Source organism: Mytilus californianus, unplaced genomic scaffold (genome assembly GCF_021869535.1).
Source record: "Mytilus californianus isolate M0D057914Y unplaced genomic scaffold, xbMytCali1.0.p SCAF_4, whole genome shotgun sequence".
NCBI classification, from domain to species: domain Eukaryota; kingdom Metazoa; phylum Mollusca; class Bivalvia; order Mytilida; family Mytilidae; genus Mytilus; species Mytilus californianus.
The window spans coordinates 19,412,475-19,427,680 of record NW_026262690.1 but is presented as its reverse complement, the minus strand read 5'-3'; the positions used below and the strand labels follow the sequence as shown (position 1 = coordinate 19,427,680).

The 15,206-nt window shown below is 33.4% G+C and overlaps 1 protein-coding gene across 5 annotated transcripts in view; it reads left to right on the top strand.

Annotated features, from left to right (window-relative positions):
- Positions 1-15,206, top strand: part of LOC127737623 (muscleblind-like protein 2a) — a 177,089-nt gene that overhangs the window by 31,343 nt on the left and 130,540 nt on the right. For 2 of the 5 annotated variants that reach the window (XM_052248465.1, XM_052248461.1), the window contains exons 1-2: positions 2,603-2,619; positions 9,515-9,560. The gene's annotated coding sequence lies outside the window, so the exon portion shown is untranslated. Of the gene's footprint in view, positions 1-2,602; positions 2,620-9,457; positions 9,561-15,206 lie in introns of those variants that run through there. The other 3 variants (XM_052248466.1, XM_052248464.1, XM_052248463.1) reach the window with 2 other exon arrangements.

Here is a 15,206-nt window from a genome sequence, read left to right as displayed (position 1 = left end):
TTACATATTACCTCAATCAATTGCATGCAGCTGTGCAGGTCAAGACACTTCATTGGTCTTGTATTTAAATTGCATGACATCTTTATAAATGGCTTCACCCATGCATTTGTTTTTAATATTAAATGTAACATATAGGTTATTAAAATATAGTTTGAGTAACATGGGGGCATGATAACATTGTATTCAGAATTACAAGTATGGCTCAATACCGATTGGTTGTTGTGTGGCTTAAATTTTATTTACTAAACACTCTGTGCTCTCCGCATTATACCAAAGGGAAAATAAAATAATATATTTTCCTTAGACCTAAAGGAACTAAGAAGTTTTTTCTATGTTGTGATGAGACACATACTTTTAATTCTAGAATTGATAGGCAAGGGAGATAAGAAAAGCAACTGGGGCCTATATTTTTTGGACTAAAAAATATTTGTCTAATAATTTTTCTTTTACTAAAAATCAACTTTCTAAAGTCTGTATCTCTTAAAATGCTACTATTGTCGCCTTTGAGAAAAACAATGGTATTTTCCAATAGTATGGATATATTTTATAGGAGAGAATTGTCTGCTGCTTATACTTAAACAATTTCAACTGTAGACAGCCAGACAATGAGATTAATTATAATGCAACATGACAGGTTTATAGTGAGGATGATATTATGATAAAGTTTCATTATTTTGGAGACATTACAATCAAATAAAAGAAAACAATTTCCATTAATGAAGCAATAAAATCTATGAAAAATTCAATGAAAGGATTCAGTAATAGTTAAGAGGTTATACAATAGATATGATATCACATTAATAACTCTATTATTCCATCCTTCATATTTCTAAGGATTGTGCAATAAATGCACATCTTTCAAAATTACTAATATTTATGTAGTTTTGATAATAAGGACGGTAGAAACAGTGGCTAAAAAGTACACCCTTTCTTATTAGATATGTCCTAAAACATGTCCATAAAACAGGGACTGAAGAGTACATTTTATCAACTTGACATATGTAAGATATAATGATTATTTTCTGTCTTGCCTGAAAGGATAGACATGAAGGTGAGACATAGCAATCCTTAGATCTGCTGGTGGTGTTGGCATTGTCAACAGTTCAGTCTGTGGTTAATTTTTTTCTAGAAATCAATAACTTTGTGAAGCATCCAGGGAATCTTACATAACTTGGATATAAAGTAAATTGTTCATGATCATTGAAGAGAGCATATAAGAGAGAAATTTAAAAAAATTTTCTCATTTTTGTCTCGCCGGTGACGAAAGTAGCAGAGAGCGAAACATAGTAATTGCTTTTCTTGTGACGGCGATGGTGTCAACAATTGTTAAGTTTTCTGCTTAAGTTAGTTTGAAAGGAACTACTTGTGATAGATCAATGATATTTTGTAAGAAGTTGCATTACTATCAGTACATATCTGTTTGATGACTATTTTGAGACTCTGCCCCCTTAGGGTCATGGTCCAGTGACTTTGTATTAATTAGCAATTTTCAATGTTAAGTTTTCTGTTTAAGTTAGTTTGATAGGAACTATTTCTGATAGATCATTGATATTTTATATAAAGTTGCATTACTTTCAGTACATCTCAGTTTGCAACCATTTCTAGGCCCTGCCCACAAGATCATGGTCCAGTGACTTTGAATTAATAAGCAATGTAGCTGTCCATCAGATTGTCTTTTTCTGAATTTTATGTAACCTTTTTTTTTTTACCTTTATCAAATTTTATTATAATTTTACAGAAGTACCATCCCATCTAGAGTTAAATTTTGAGGGGAACCACTAAGTAGTCGGTCAATGATATTTGGTAGACATTTGTATTAGAATAGGCACATCTATAAATCCATGTAGTTTATTTGACCCTGCCAACTCATTCAATGTCTATTGGCTGCTAACAGTTTCCGTGCAATAAATTGTGAACTGATCAACCTATGCTATTCAAATTTTAATATGTTGATACAAATGACAAAATGGAGGTCAAGTTTGATTTTGACGATTTTTACTTTAACTGACTAGGAGTTATGGTCCTTGATATATTGGAAAATGGCACTTTATATCGTTTCCATTCAACAACTTATGAATCTTCTACCTATCTACCTATGTTTTCAAATTATAATATGTTGTTACTGATAACTAAATGGAGGTCAAGTTCAATATTGACGATTTTCACTTTAGTGTTCAAGAGTTATGTATGGTCCTTTATCTATTGGAAAATGACATTTTATGTTTGTTTCTGTGCAATTTCTAATGAACATTTCAGCCAATGCTCTTAGAATATTAATATGCTGTTACTGATGACAAAATGGTGGTCAAGCTTGATATTGATGATTTTAATTTTTGCTGTTCAGGAGTTACGGTCCTTGACAGATTGGAAAATTGGCATAGAATGTAGCATGTCAAAAAAGCTTGAAAGCGCCTTTCAAAATACAGAAAACCCATTTTGGTGTCAATTTGACACCTTATTCCTTGTTCTGCAATTAACTAATAAATGGAAGTGGTTTTCTTTTGCAGATAGGAAATTGGTGGTTCAGTGGTTCAATAGTTTATCTACAGGGCAACAATTAAGGTGGAGAATTTGACCCCCACTCACAGTTTTCCTGCCAAAGGTTGTGGATCTCTCCAGGTACTCTTGCTTCCTCCACCAATGAAAAATGGCCTCTATGATATAGCCATGTCAGCTGAAAATAGTAATTAATGTTAACACCAATGATCAATCAATCAATCTTTAGCAATTGACATTAAGGTACAGTCTATGGTAATAGGTTTTAAATCTTCAGTAGTTAACTTTGTCAAATCTTCATGTAAGTTTACAAAACTTGTACAGAAGCTTCTTCATAATCAAGGGATAGCAACAGGGGCAAAATCAAGATTTTTTTTCGTTAACTTTATTTTACTGATAACAGCCTAATTCATAACATTACAATTTATGAAAAACAAATATGACAGACATGAACCAACGACAACCACAGAACTACAGGCTCCTGACTTTGGACAGGCACATAAATAATGTGGTGGGGTTTAAACATATTTGTAAGTGCTAAATCCTTCCCCCTAACCTGGGACAGTGGTGTTACAGCACAATATATGAACAAACCATAAAATCAGTTGAAAGGTCATCAGATCTATACAAAGCAGAAAAACATCTAACAAAAACACAGACTGGCCGTGGCAGGGTATTTATACATCCCTTACAACAAAAAAGACACAAAGTACAGATCTGAGTTTACTCGCAGTTACTGACAGCTAGTTTATAGCCAATAACAACTAATAAAAGAAATTGTGTATCTAAGACTTAAATATCAATCAGTACACATCCAACATCCAATGAATTTAGTGTAAAGACATCATTAACAGTCAGAAAAAACATGACCTTATGCAATGCCAAAATATAGGTATCGTCGGATTGTAGTACTGTAAAAGAGCATATGTGCATACTATTTAGTATGGTTTAAACTTACTGATAACAAAATCAATATTTATACCTATAAAAACAATATTCAAAGATCTAATTACAGTTTTGAATTGGGAACCTTTTATAATAAGTTTATTTAAAGGATTGATTAGTTTACCTGGATTGTATCTAAATTTGTAAACGGTAAACAACATCAACTTAAAATTTAGGATGTGCTTTTCCGTCTGAAATAAGTTTTTTACAGAAGAATTTGGAAAGGTTTTTAGTAATTTGTGGTAATAAAATCCCTGACTTAATAATTTACCAGTAATACATAGATTACGCTCATTGAAATCCAAAACGTTACTACAGACACGGGCATAGGGAACGAGTTGGGATATATAAACACTGTAAGACAGTGCCAAAGGAACATATACGTCCAAAAAAGGAAAATTAACGATAGTGAAAGGAAAAATCATCCCTTTTCTCGTATATTTTTGTGTAGAGTTTCTGCTGTAACACTGAAATGTCTAAATCTAGGAAAGAACAGTTATTGCTGTTAATATTTGATTTATATAAGGTAAGTTCCATTGGGTAAATTTTGGCAGTATATTCAGAGAATTCTTGATTATTTAATGAAAAAATATCATTAAGATAATGGTAAGTGTTGTTGAAATTATCAATTAGATGGAATTTAGATGGGTCTTTACTGGTTTGGCCATAAACTGTGATTCAAAACAGTACAGGAACAAGTCTGCTATTTAAGGGGCACAATTCGTGCCCATAGGAATACCTACAGTCTGTCAACTTTATTGCCAAAACCTACATAAATGTTGTCGAGGAGAAAATTTACGGCTTTGATCATCTCATCACACCTCCATTTAGTATATCTACCATATTTACCTTTTTTTCATTTGAGAAAAAGGCTTTATAGGAGTTGCAGAAAATAAATTTGCAATCAGATTTATCAACCGATCATTTAATCAAATAAGAAATTGTTTGATAAGATTTTGTATAATGAGTGGAAAAGTCAAAACTGTCAACCGAATCAAAAGGATCATCAAAAGCACGTAATTTATCTAAAACATCCTAAGATTTTTCACACTCTAATAATGGTTAATTCCACTATTGTCATATGTTTTATTACAAAAATTAATGATAAGTTCTTTGATAGTAGTTAAAGATCTCCTTAAAAGCACAGAAAGATTAGTAGTAGAACACTTACTAGACACAGAGATGAAATGATATTTTACAGGTTTTTTTTTTTGTGTAGTTTAGGTAACCAATACATAGTGGTGACCTTCAAATGTTCAAAGGAAGCCTTAAGCTGAGCTGTGGTAGTGACATGATTACTATATGACTCTCTGTAGAGTGTATGGCCTCGAATGTTGATAAATGTATAATTTTATTGCGAGTACTTGAATTTTGTTTTTAATCCTAGAAATGGGTGTATTATTTACTCTCTTATTTATTTCTAAATTATTTTTGAATTGTGATATAGGAATATCAACAATATTCAGACATTTATTTGAATAGGAATCAATTGACGTTTTGTCAGATTTCTCCCATTTACACCATTTCATAGCTTATTTCTTGGATCAGCAAGATCTTAATTCAGAAGGGGTTTGTCCAGGTCAAAGAAGATAATTTTTCCTACTTTTTAAAGTACATGAACACTAGATTTAAGGTACTGTCAGTTGTTTCATTGTTTGTCCTCAAAAATTGCAAAGAGATGTACTTACAAAGATAAGTCAGCATTTTATAACAAAAGATATGGAAATATGACAGGGGCAAAAAACTTGGATGATCAAGATACAATTATTAATTTATTAGATTTATTGCCCTTTAATGGTAATTTTATGAACTGGTAGCCTTTCTGGATATCTTGATACCAATAATGGATAGAGAGAAACTGTAAACATTGAAATTGATAAATAACAAATTTAGATCTACAAATAATTCCATTGGTTGTTGATTCTAAGGAGAGGATTATTTTCTATTGTTGGTTTGGTTAAAAAAAAAGATGATCCTGATCTTAAATTATTGATATGATCCTGGCCAATGTGAAAGTGGAGATCAGTATCGCATTTTTTTGCAAGATAATCAATTCAGGCTTCCTGGAGCCTATAGTTGATTCATGTTGAAAACAGAGAAACAATGCTGAAGTGTTTGTGGTCTTAGGATGGTAAAATAGTTAATGAATAGTACATGTAAGACATGATTGAGTGTACCTTTTAACAGTTTTTGCCATGTACATGTTAAAATTACTATTGATTTCTTTTAATGAAGTAACCTATTTATAAAATTATAAAGATTGAGATCAGCTGTGCTTTACACTTAGATGAGAAATGATATTCAATTTATTTGATTTAAAAGCACTTTGTAAAGTACAAATTTTTATTTTATGATGCTATGTTTGAATAATATTATGAAGTACTAAAATTATGTAATATTTTCTTTTTTTCATTCAATGATGAGGTTTAAAGGTACCACACTTTGCTCTAAAAATGTGTTTATGATTATTTCATTTATTGTTGAGTCTGCAATGTTGCAGAAGCAAGATATAGCCATCCTACATTCTGTCATCGTTGTCGGCTGTGTCAACATTAAGGTTCAGTCTGCGGATAAAGTATATTAAAATATTTTTAAATTTTTTTTCTATATTTTACTGATAAATGGATTAAGGTTTTCAGTTGACATTTTGAGTGAAGCAGTGGTCTGGTTGTACAACTCACAGTTTGTGATGGTTTTATTCTTTTTATTATGCCCCACCTAGGGGCATTATGTTTTTCAGTCTGTGCGTCCTTTTGTTCGTCCTCCGTCCGTCCATTCGTTCGTCCTCCGTTTGTCTGTCCGTTCGTCCGTCCGTCTGTCCCGCTTCAGGTTAAAGTTTTTGGTTAAAGTTTTTGGTCAAGGTAGTTTTTGATGAAGTTGAAGTCCAATCAACTTGAAACTTAGTACACATGTTTCCTATGATATGATCTTTCTAATTTTAATGCCAAATTAGAGTTTTGACCCCAATTGCACAGTCCACTGAACATAGAAAATTTCAGGTTAAGTTTTTGGTCGCTTCAGGTTAAAGTTTTTGTTCAAGGTAGTTTTTGATGAAGTTGAAGTCCAATCAACTTGAAACTTAGTACACATGTTCCCTATGATATGATCTTTCTAATTTTAATACCAAATTAGAGTTTTGACCCCAATTTCACGGTCCACTGAACATAGAAAATGATGTGCGAGTGGGGCATCCATGTACTATGGACACATTCTTGTTCCTTCTATTATTAGTACAGTTCCTAACTACAATGTACATCATTATTTAATATGGAAACATATAGTTATTGTGCTAATTTGTCGTATCTAATTTAAACCTGTGGAAATAATTGGTCGCTAAATTTTACTGCAAATACAGGACCACCAGGTTTGTAGTCATAGTGGTCCTAATGACCATCAGATTAAAAAAAATTTTGAGACCCTGTTATGTTATTATTGTTTAAATGTCCCCGCTGCAGCGGAGGGGGCATTACGTGTTACCCTTGTCCCTCCTTACGTCTCAAAATTAGTTTCCGTTCTCTATCTCTACTTTGCCTCAACCAAATGTTATGGAACTTATACACAATGCTATTACTATAAAACACAGATCAAGTTCGATTTTTGTTGGCATCACTTTTACAGTTCTCTAGTTATGTCCCTTTATAACATTATATAACAAGCAAGGGCATCATCTGTGTCCCGTGGACACATTCGCCATTTATATAAATTTTAAGTTGAAAATAATAAATTATAACCTCATATACATAACAATCATCCGTATTTAATAAATCACACAAGTGATTAAGCATCTACATGAAGGGTAATAGAATATAAGCTATGGAATCAAGTAAAATGTCTTTCTCCTATAATCAAAATGTGGCATTTTAAGTGAAAGTATTATAATGACAATTGTTTTATCACCAATGAAAGTTATTTTTCTTGGATGATCGAAGCATTGGTGGCTTGAACAGTCAACTCAATTTGTGAATGGGTTCCATCTTCCAAGTTGTCAGTACCTTTGTAATGGCATGATACTTCTCATCTGTAAATTTCTGTTTTCCAAAATTGTGTAATTTTGATAAAGATTAGATTACCCCCAGGCAAAGTTGATGGCTATTTTGGTTGTTTTGAATAGGTTCTTTTTTGTTTTAAGTTCTCAAACTTATTAAAAATCTGTGTCCCATTACCTTTAATGCAGAGCAATTGAAATGTCATAAGTTTTTGTTCCTACCTGCAAGACAAAGCAATTCTTTTCTGTAGTGATAGCAGCGTCTTGTTAAATGTTTTATAATTCAAAAGGTAGAAAATAATACTCCTTTTCTTGTATAGAGATACTTATTAGGGCAGCAGTGGCAGAATGCAAGACATAGAAATGCTTTTCAGGGATGGTGGAAGACCTGGCCGTGCGGTCATAAAACTTTCTAGCACGAAAATCGTACTCAGACTCAGAAATCAACCAATCAAAATCATGGGGTGTCGGTCATAAAACTTTACTCCGTACTCGGAGTACAAAATTTGTGCTCGAAACACCAAATACAGTATTTTGATTGGTTGATTTCTGAGTCTGAGTACTACAAACGTGCTCGAAATTTTTATGACCGCAAGGCATGGATTTGGTGTTTCGAGCACAAATTTTGTACTCCAAGTACTGAGTAAAGTTTTATGACCTAGAGCCCTGGATGCTTCACATATGTACCTCGGACAAGAACTAAAATGTGTCTTTTTGAATTCTATGGTCCAACTTCCAAAAGCACTGAGGCACATGTCAAATATAAATACTGTCAAATCAAACTTAATAAAGTTTTTTTTGCATAATCCATTGATTATTAAATAAATGTATTTAAATATTTATAATTTTCTTACACATCATTTATAGTGTTTTGTAGAATTTTGAGTGGGGTGTGAGGACCTCAAGAAATAATAGTGATTGTACTAATTCAGTTTATCTTATTGAATTTTATATTATTATTACCTTGTATACAAATGCCTTATGTTCTAAAAATTCTGTCTGCTATATTTCCATTACCCTTGACCTTGTTTTCATGGTTCAGCGACTGCTTAAAAAAAACAGGTTTTTTTTTCCACATGAATTTTTAACTTCTCATGAGTAATATGTTAACTATATTTGGTATATGGGTTCCTTGCAAGGTCAACATGTCCATCAAACAGGGTTCTCCTGACCATGACTATTTCAATTTAAGTTTTCACATTCAAGTCCATATCTCAGATCTCAGATACTATAAGCAATAGAGGTCAAATAAATTGTATGTATGGAATAATTGCAAGATATAGATAGATGTCTGCCTGGCAGGTTTCAAATAACCTTGATCTCATTTTCATTGTTCAATAGTCAACAATAGGTTTTCGTGGAACAATATGTTTCTCAAATACTCTAAGCAATAGTTTTGTAAGGTGTACAAGTCTGTCTAGCAGGGCTCATCTGACATTGACCTCATTTTCATGGATCATTGATAATGTCAAGTTTATTTGATATCTGTGAAAACATTCTTCATAACATTTAATCATGATCCTTAAAGCAGAAGAGACATTTCAGTGTTAATTAAAGGGACTAAAAAGTGGCCTTACATGCTTAGATACCCTGAAATTATCACTCATATACCAGTGCAATAATGATTTAGTGTAAAAAAGGGATAATGCTCCATTGTCATGACAAAAACAATAAATATTGCCAATTCTTTTGAATTGAACAAACAATACAAATATCTGAATGAATAATGAAATGAGCAAGTTTTGCATGTTACTGTCACATTTGTTAATACCCAAGGGAGCCTCATGTTGTATAACTAATTCAAAAATAAATTATGTAATCTTATTTCTTTGTTTTCTCCAAAACTTCAGACCCAAACCTTTTCTATTGAGTCATAAAAGTGGATGTCTCGAAAAATACAAACAAGAGACCTAGAAAAAGCTTGAATAATCTGTCAGAATGAATTAATGAGGCAGCTCTAAGCTCTGAGAAAGGCTTTTTTGAAGTTGCACTACACCTTGACCTGAAGCAGATTAATTTGCTGTCGCCATTATTACATCATATTCAAATGTAACGATATTATGGTTTAATCTATTTTTAAATTTGCAGAAATTGACATGGGCTTTATCCTAAAGGAAGGAGGGAACACATAATAGTAAGTGTGAAATATTACATAACATTTATGGTTATAGTCACATGTTTATCTCATGTTTTAAGATCATATTTGGTTTAAATATATATATTCAATATTTTGGTTCCAAACCTAAGAATACATGAGGGACATGCTTTTTAATGTGTCCGACCATTTTCATTATTTACGATGTCTTTTGTTTAAACATATGAATTGATGGTTTAAAGGATCAATATCATTAATTGAACTTATATCAAGACATTGTATGCTAAATTATCATTAAATTTTGAATTCAATTTATATTATGTTTATCCTGATGAAGTATTATCCAAAATAAGAAATAAACCATCGCTTTATTAACGGCATCCATCATTATAAACACTGTAGTGTACCATCTTATCTACGTAGTGTACAAAATACAATAGTGGCACAAGTGTGACATAACAAATCCTATATTATGTATTTGGTGTCATCAACATTTTGGTACAGACTGTGGTAAAAGTGTTTTTTTTTAAGGCATCAATCACTTTTAACCTTCATGTTATTGTACAAAGCAATGAAAAAAACTTCTTAATCAAGAGACAACATCCAAAGCGAAATTTTTATAGTGTAGTTTTTAATTTTTCCATATTTTACTGATAACTGGATTTAATTTTTTTTAAATTAACATTTTGATACTGTCTTGAATCAAAGGCTTAAAACATCAATAACCTTTTTTAAACTTTGTTGAATTTCTGGAAACTTATAGAATCATCCTCATAAGCAAGAGACACACATCTATGGTAAAATTTTGATTTTTTTTCACCATTTTTTCTCAAAACTACATGCATCATGTTATTTGAATTACACATGTTGTCTCCATAGTAATGCATATATCTACTGTAGAAACATGGTATTTTCTCTAATTTTATGCAGATTCATTCTAGTGATTTCCATTATGTGTTAGTAAGTCTCTTTGTAGGTTAAAATTTCATTGGGGTTTTAATTTTATGGATAAGATCTATGCACAAAATAAACGAAATTAAAACACAAACAAAAATTTGTGCTTTTTAAGTTTATATTAATTATTTATTGATTTCATTACATATATTCCCAGCAAGTCTATCTCCGTAAGGTATAACTAATGATTTATATTACAATTTATACTATTTAACATAGTCGCTATATTATATAAATATATTTTTATATCGGTAGAGGTATAATTGTTCTACACAGTAGTACATATTGTAAAGGCAGTGATAACAAAATTCAACTGAACTTTTTTTAGATGAGTATCCATTTATGCACAAGATTATTTAACATGCGCAATTAGTATACACCCGTTAGATAAAGGATGGAAGAGAGGGAGAGTGTTTAGTGATGATTATGTCATTTGTTTGTCCATCTGTTCTTTGTATCAACCAATTCATCCAAACTTAATGAGTGGTTAAAATTGGCCCTAATAATAAAGATAGGTTTTTTTTGTCCCCCACGCAATGTGTTGCAGGGGACATAGACATACCAGGCATCCGTCCGGTCTTGTTAGCGCTTTGACGTGTACAATTCTTGCCAGATTTTTATGAAACGTATATCATCATAGGTTTATATCAGCAATGTCTTTGACACTTTCAAAAATAAGTGCTGATCAAATATTTTTAACATTTCTCTAAGATATTTATAAAAAGTTTTAAAGAACAAAATAAAAGTGTTTTTTTTTAGTAATGGCCCTTGTACGTTGGATAGAAAAAATATGTGGAATGCGGGGGACACTGGAACTCTGTTCTTTTATTAATCTAGCTAAAATGCAATTTTTTTTACATATATATTTACAAATACATGTATATATTCATATATAACAATTAATACAAAACAATTTCTTTTTGGCACATCATATTATAAAAATTGAAGTTATGACCCCCTGAATTATGCATTTATATACAAATGTGTTGTCACGTTAGCTTTGGTACGATTTTTAAAACTTTTTAGCATAGATTACTTTGAACACAACCCCTGATCCAGTAACTTGTTGTGTTAAGACAATATAAAGCTTTCACCTTTTGGTTTCAAAACATTTTGGATCATAGCTGTAGGTTGTAACCAAGATTTTCTGGAAATTTTATGTCAGAAAATTCACAAAAACATTATACAACTTCAAAAAGTGGAGCATATATTTTACTGCTGTACTTCTATAAATAGATTTGTTTTACTTACTTAAAGCTTTTGAAATAGATCTGTTGAATAACCAAATTGTGAACTTTTTATAATTAATAATAAAAGATAAATTTCAAGGCCATATATTGGCAAAATTGAACCTGTATTTCATTGAAACCTTTAGAAAATCTTCAATACATTATAGCATTGTACACCTTTGATTTCAATTTTTGATCCGATTGAATTTTGTATTTTTTGTTAATGCGAATTATGTGACTGAGTGAGTATTGCAGTAATAAGAGCTCACATTCTGATATCTGATTCATATATTTGTATGTAGCTTTTCTTGAAATCACAATAAATAAAGCATGCAATGATTTCTTAATTTACAGTAGGTATCTATTCAAATAGTCATGGTAGAGAGAGATTTTGTGAATTAAGGTGAAAACAAGAAGGCCATGGAATACTATGTTGTTGTATTCCTTCATATTTTGATGAAGTTCAAAGATTAGTTTCTTGAAGCGAGACTTGTATTACTTTTGCAGTGCTTTTCTGGCTTCATTGTCAGTAACACCCATTATTAAATTCTCAGAATAAATACTACAGATACATCATTGATATTTAGTTTACAGTTTCAGCTGGATTTTTGCATTTAAGCATCTCAATTTGATGCAATATATGGATCATGCCTCATTGACTTCAAAATTTAAAAATGTTTGGTAACAAAATGGTATTTGGGATATATATCGTAGATCCTATATGGTATGCTGTTGTATTTGTCTCCATGCATTTCATTTACATGGAGAATTAGGGATTTAGTTGTATTGAAATGATCTTGCTTTTTCGTAGATAGTAGTAGGACTTGTTTATGTTGATAAGCCTAGACCTAAGGCCAGCAGCTTACCTCAACACTTGTTTCTGTCAAAAGGCCTTGACCTTAGACCAGCACCTTACCTCCTCAACACTTGTTTCTGTCAATAGGCCTTGACCTTAGGCCAGCAGCTTTACCTACTTGTTTCTGTCTAGGCATACACCTCAGGTCAGCAGCTTACCTGCTTAACACTTGTTTCTGTCAATAAGCCTTGACCTTAGGCCAGCAACTTAACTCCTTAACACTTGTTTCTGTCAATAGGCCAACAGCTTACCTACTTAACACTTGTTTCTGTCTGTAGGCATACATCTTAGGCAAACAGCTTACCTACTTAACACTTGTTTCTGTCAAAAGGCATACTTCTCACGCCAGCAGCCTACCTGCTTAACACTTGTTTCTGTCAGTGGGCTAACACCTTAGACCAGTAGCTTTCTTTCCTTAACACTTTGTTTCTGTCAATAGGCCGACACCTCAGGCCAGCAGCTTACCTCCTTAACACAGTGAAGTTGTTTCTGTCAGTAGTCATACACCTCAGGCAAGCAGCTTACCTCCTTAACACTTGTTTCTGTCAATAGACCAACAGCTTACTTACTTAACACTTGTTTCTGTCAATAGGCATACTTCTCAGGCCAGCAGCTTACCTACTTAACACTTGTTTCTGTCAGTAGTCATACACCTTAGGTCAGCAGCTTATCTATTTAACACTTGTTTCTGTCAGCAGCTTACCTACTTAACACTTGTTTCTGCCAGTAGTCATACACCTCAGGTCAGCAGCTTACCTACTTAACACTTGTTTCTGTCAGTAGTAATACACCTCAGGTCAGCAGCTTACCTACTTAACACTTGTTTCTGTCAGTAGTCATACACCTTAGGCCAGCAGCTTACCTACTTAACACTTGTTTTTGTCAGTAGTCATACACCTCAGGCCAGCAGCTTACCTACTTAACACTTGTTTTTGTCAGTAGTCATACACCTTAGGCCAGCAGCTTACCTACTTAACACTTGTTTCTGTCAGTAGTAATACACCTTAGGCCAGCAGCTTACCTACTTGACACTTGTTTCTGCCAGTAGTCATACACCTTAGGCCAGCAGCTTACCTACTTAACACTTGTTTCTGTCAGCAGCTTACCTACTTAACACTTGTTTCTGCCAGTAGTCATACACCTCAGGTCAGCAGCTTACCTACTTAACACTTGTTTCTGTCAGTAGTAATACACCTCAGGTCAGCAGCTTACCTACTTAACACTTGTTTCTGTCAGTAGTCATACACCTTAGGCCAGCAGCTTACCTACTTAACACTTGTTTCTGTCAGTAGTCATACACCTTAGGCCAGCAGCTTACCTACTTAACACTTGTTTCTGTCAGTAGTCATACACCTCAGGTCAGCAGCTTACCTACTTAACACTTGTTTCTGTCAGTAGTAATACACCTTAGGCCAGCAGCTTACCTACTTAACACTTGTTTCTGTCAGTAGTAATACACCTCAGGTCAGCAGCTTACCTACTTAACACTTGTTTCTGTCAGTAGTCATACACCTTAGGCCAGCAGCTTACCTACTTAACACTTGTTTTTGTCAGTAGTCATACACCTCAGGCCAGCAGCTTACCTACTTAACACTTGTTTTTGTCAGTAGTCATACACCTTAGGCCAGCAGCTTACCTACTTAACACTTGTTTTTGTCAGTAGTCATACACCTCAGGCCAGCAGCTTACCTACTTAACACTTGTTTTTGTCAGTAGTCATACACCTCAGGCCAGCAGCTTACCTACTTAACACTTGTTTTTGTCAGTAGTCATACACCTCAGGCCAGCAGCTTACCTACTTAACACTTGTTTTTGTCAGTAGTCATACACCTTAGGCCAGCAGCTTACCTACTTAACACTTGTTTTTGTCAGTAGTCATACACCTCAGGCCAGCAGCTTACCTACTTAACACTTGTTTTTGTCAGTAGTCATACACCTCAGGCCAGCAGCTTACCTACTTAACACTTGTTTTTGTCAGTAGTCATACACCTTAGGCCAGCAGCTTACCTACTTAACACTTGTTTTTGTCAGTAGTCATACACCTCAGGTCAGCAGCCTACCTACTTAGCACTTGTTTTTGTCAGTAGTCATACACCTCAGGTCAGCAGCTTACCTACTTAACACTTGTTTCTGTCAGTAGTAATACACCTCAGGTCAGCAGCTTACCTACTTAACACTTGTTTCTGTCAGTAGTCATACACCTTAGGCCAGCAGCTTACCTACTTAACACTTGTTTCTGCCAGTAGTCATACACCTTAGGCCAGCAGCTTACCTCCTTAACACTTGTTTTTGTCAGTAGTCATACACCTTAGGCCAGCAGCTTACCTACTTAACACTTGTTTCTGTCAGTAGTCATACACCTTAGGCCAGCAGCTTACCTACTTAACACTTGTTTCTGTCAGTAGTCATACACCTCAGGTCAGCAGCTTACCTACTTAACACTTGTTTCTGTCAGTAGTAATACACCTTAGGCCAGCAGCTTACCTACTTAACACTTGTTTCTGTCAGTAGTAATACACCTCAGGTCAGCAGCTTACCTACTTAACACTTGTTTCTGTCAGTAGTCATACACCTTAGGCCAGCAGCTTACCTACTTAACACTTGTTTTTGTCAGTAGTCATACACCTCAGGCCAGCAGCTTACCTA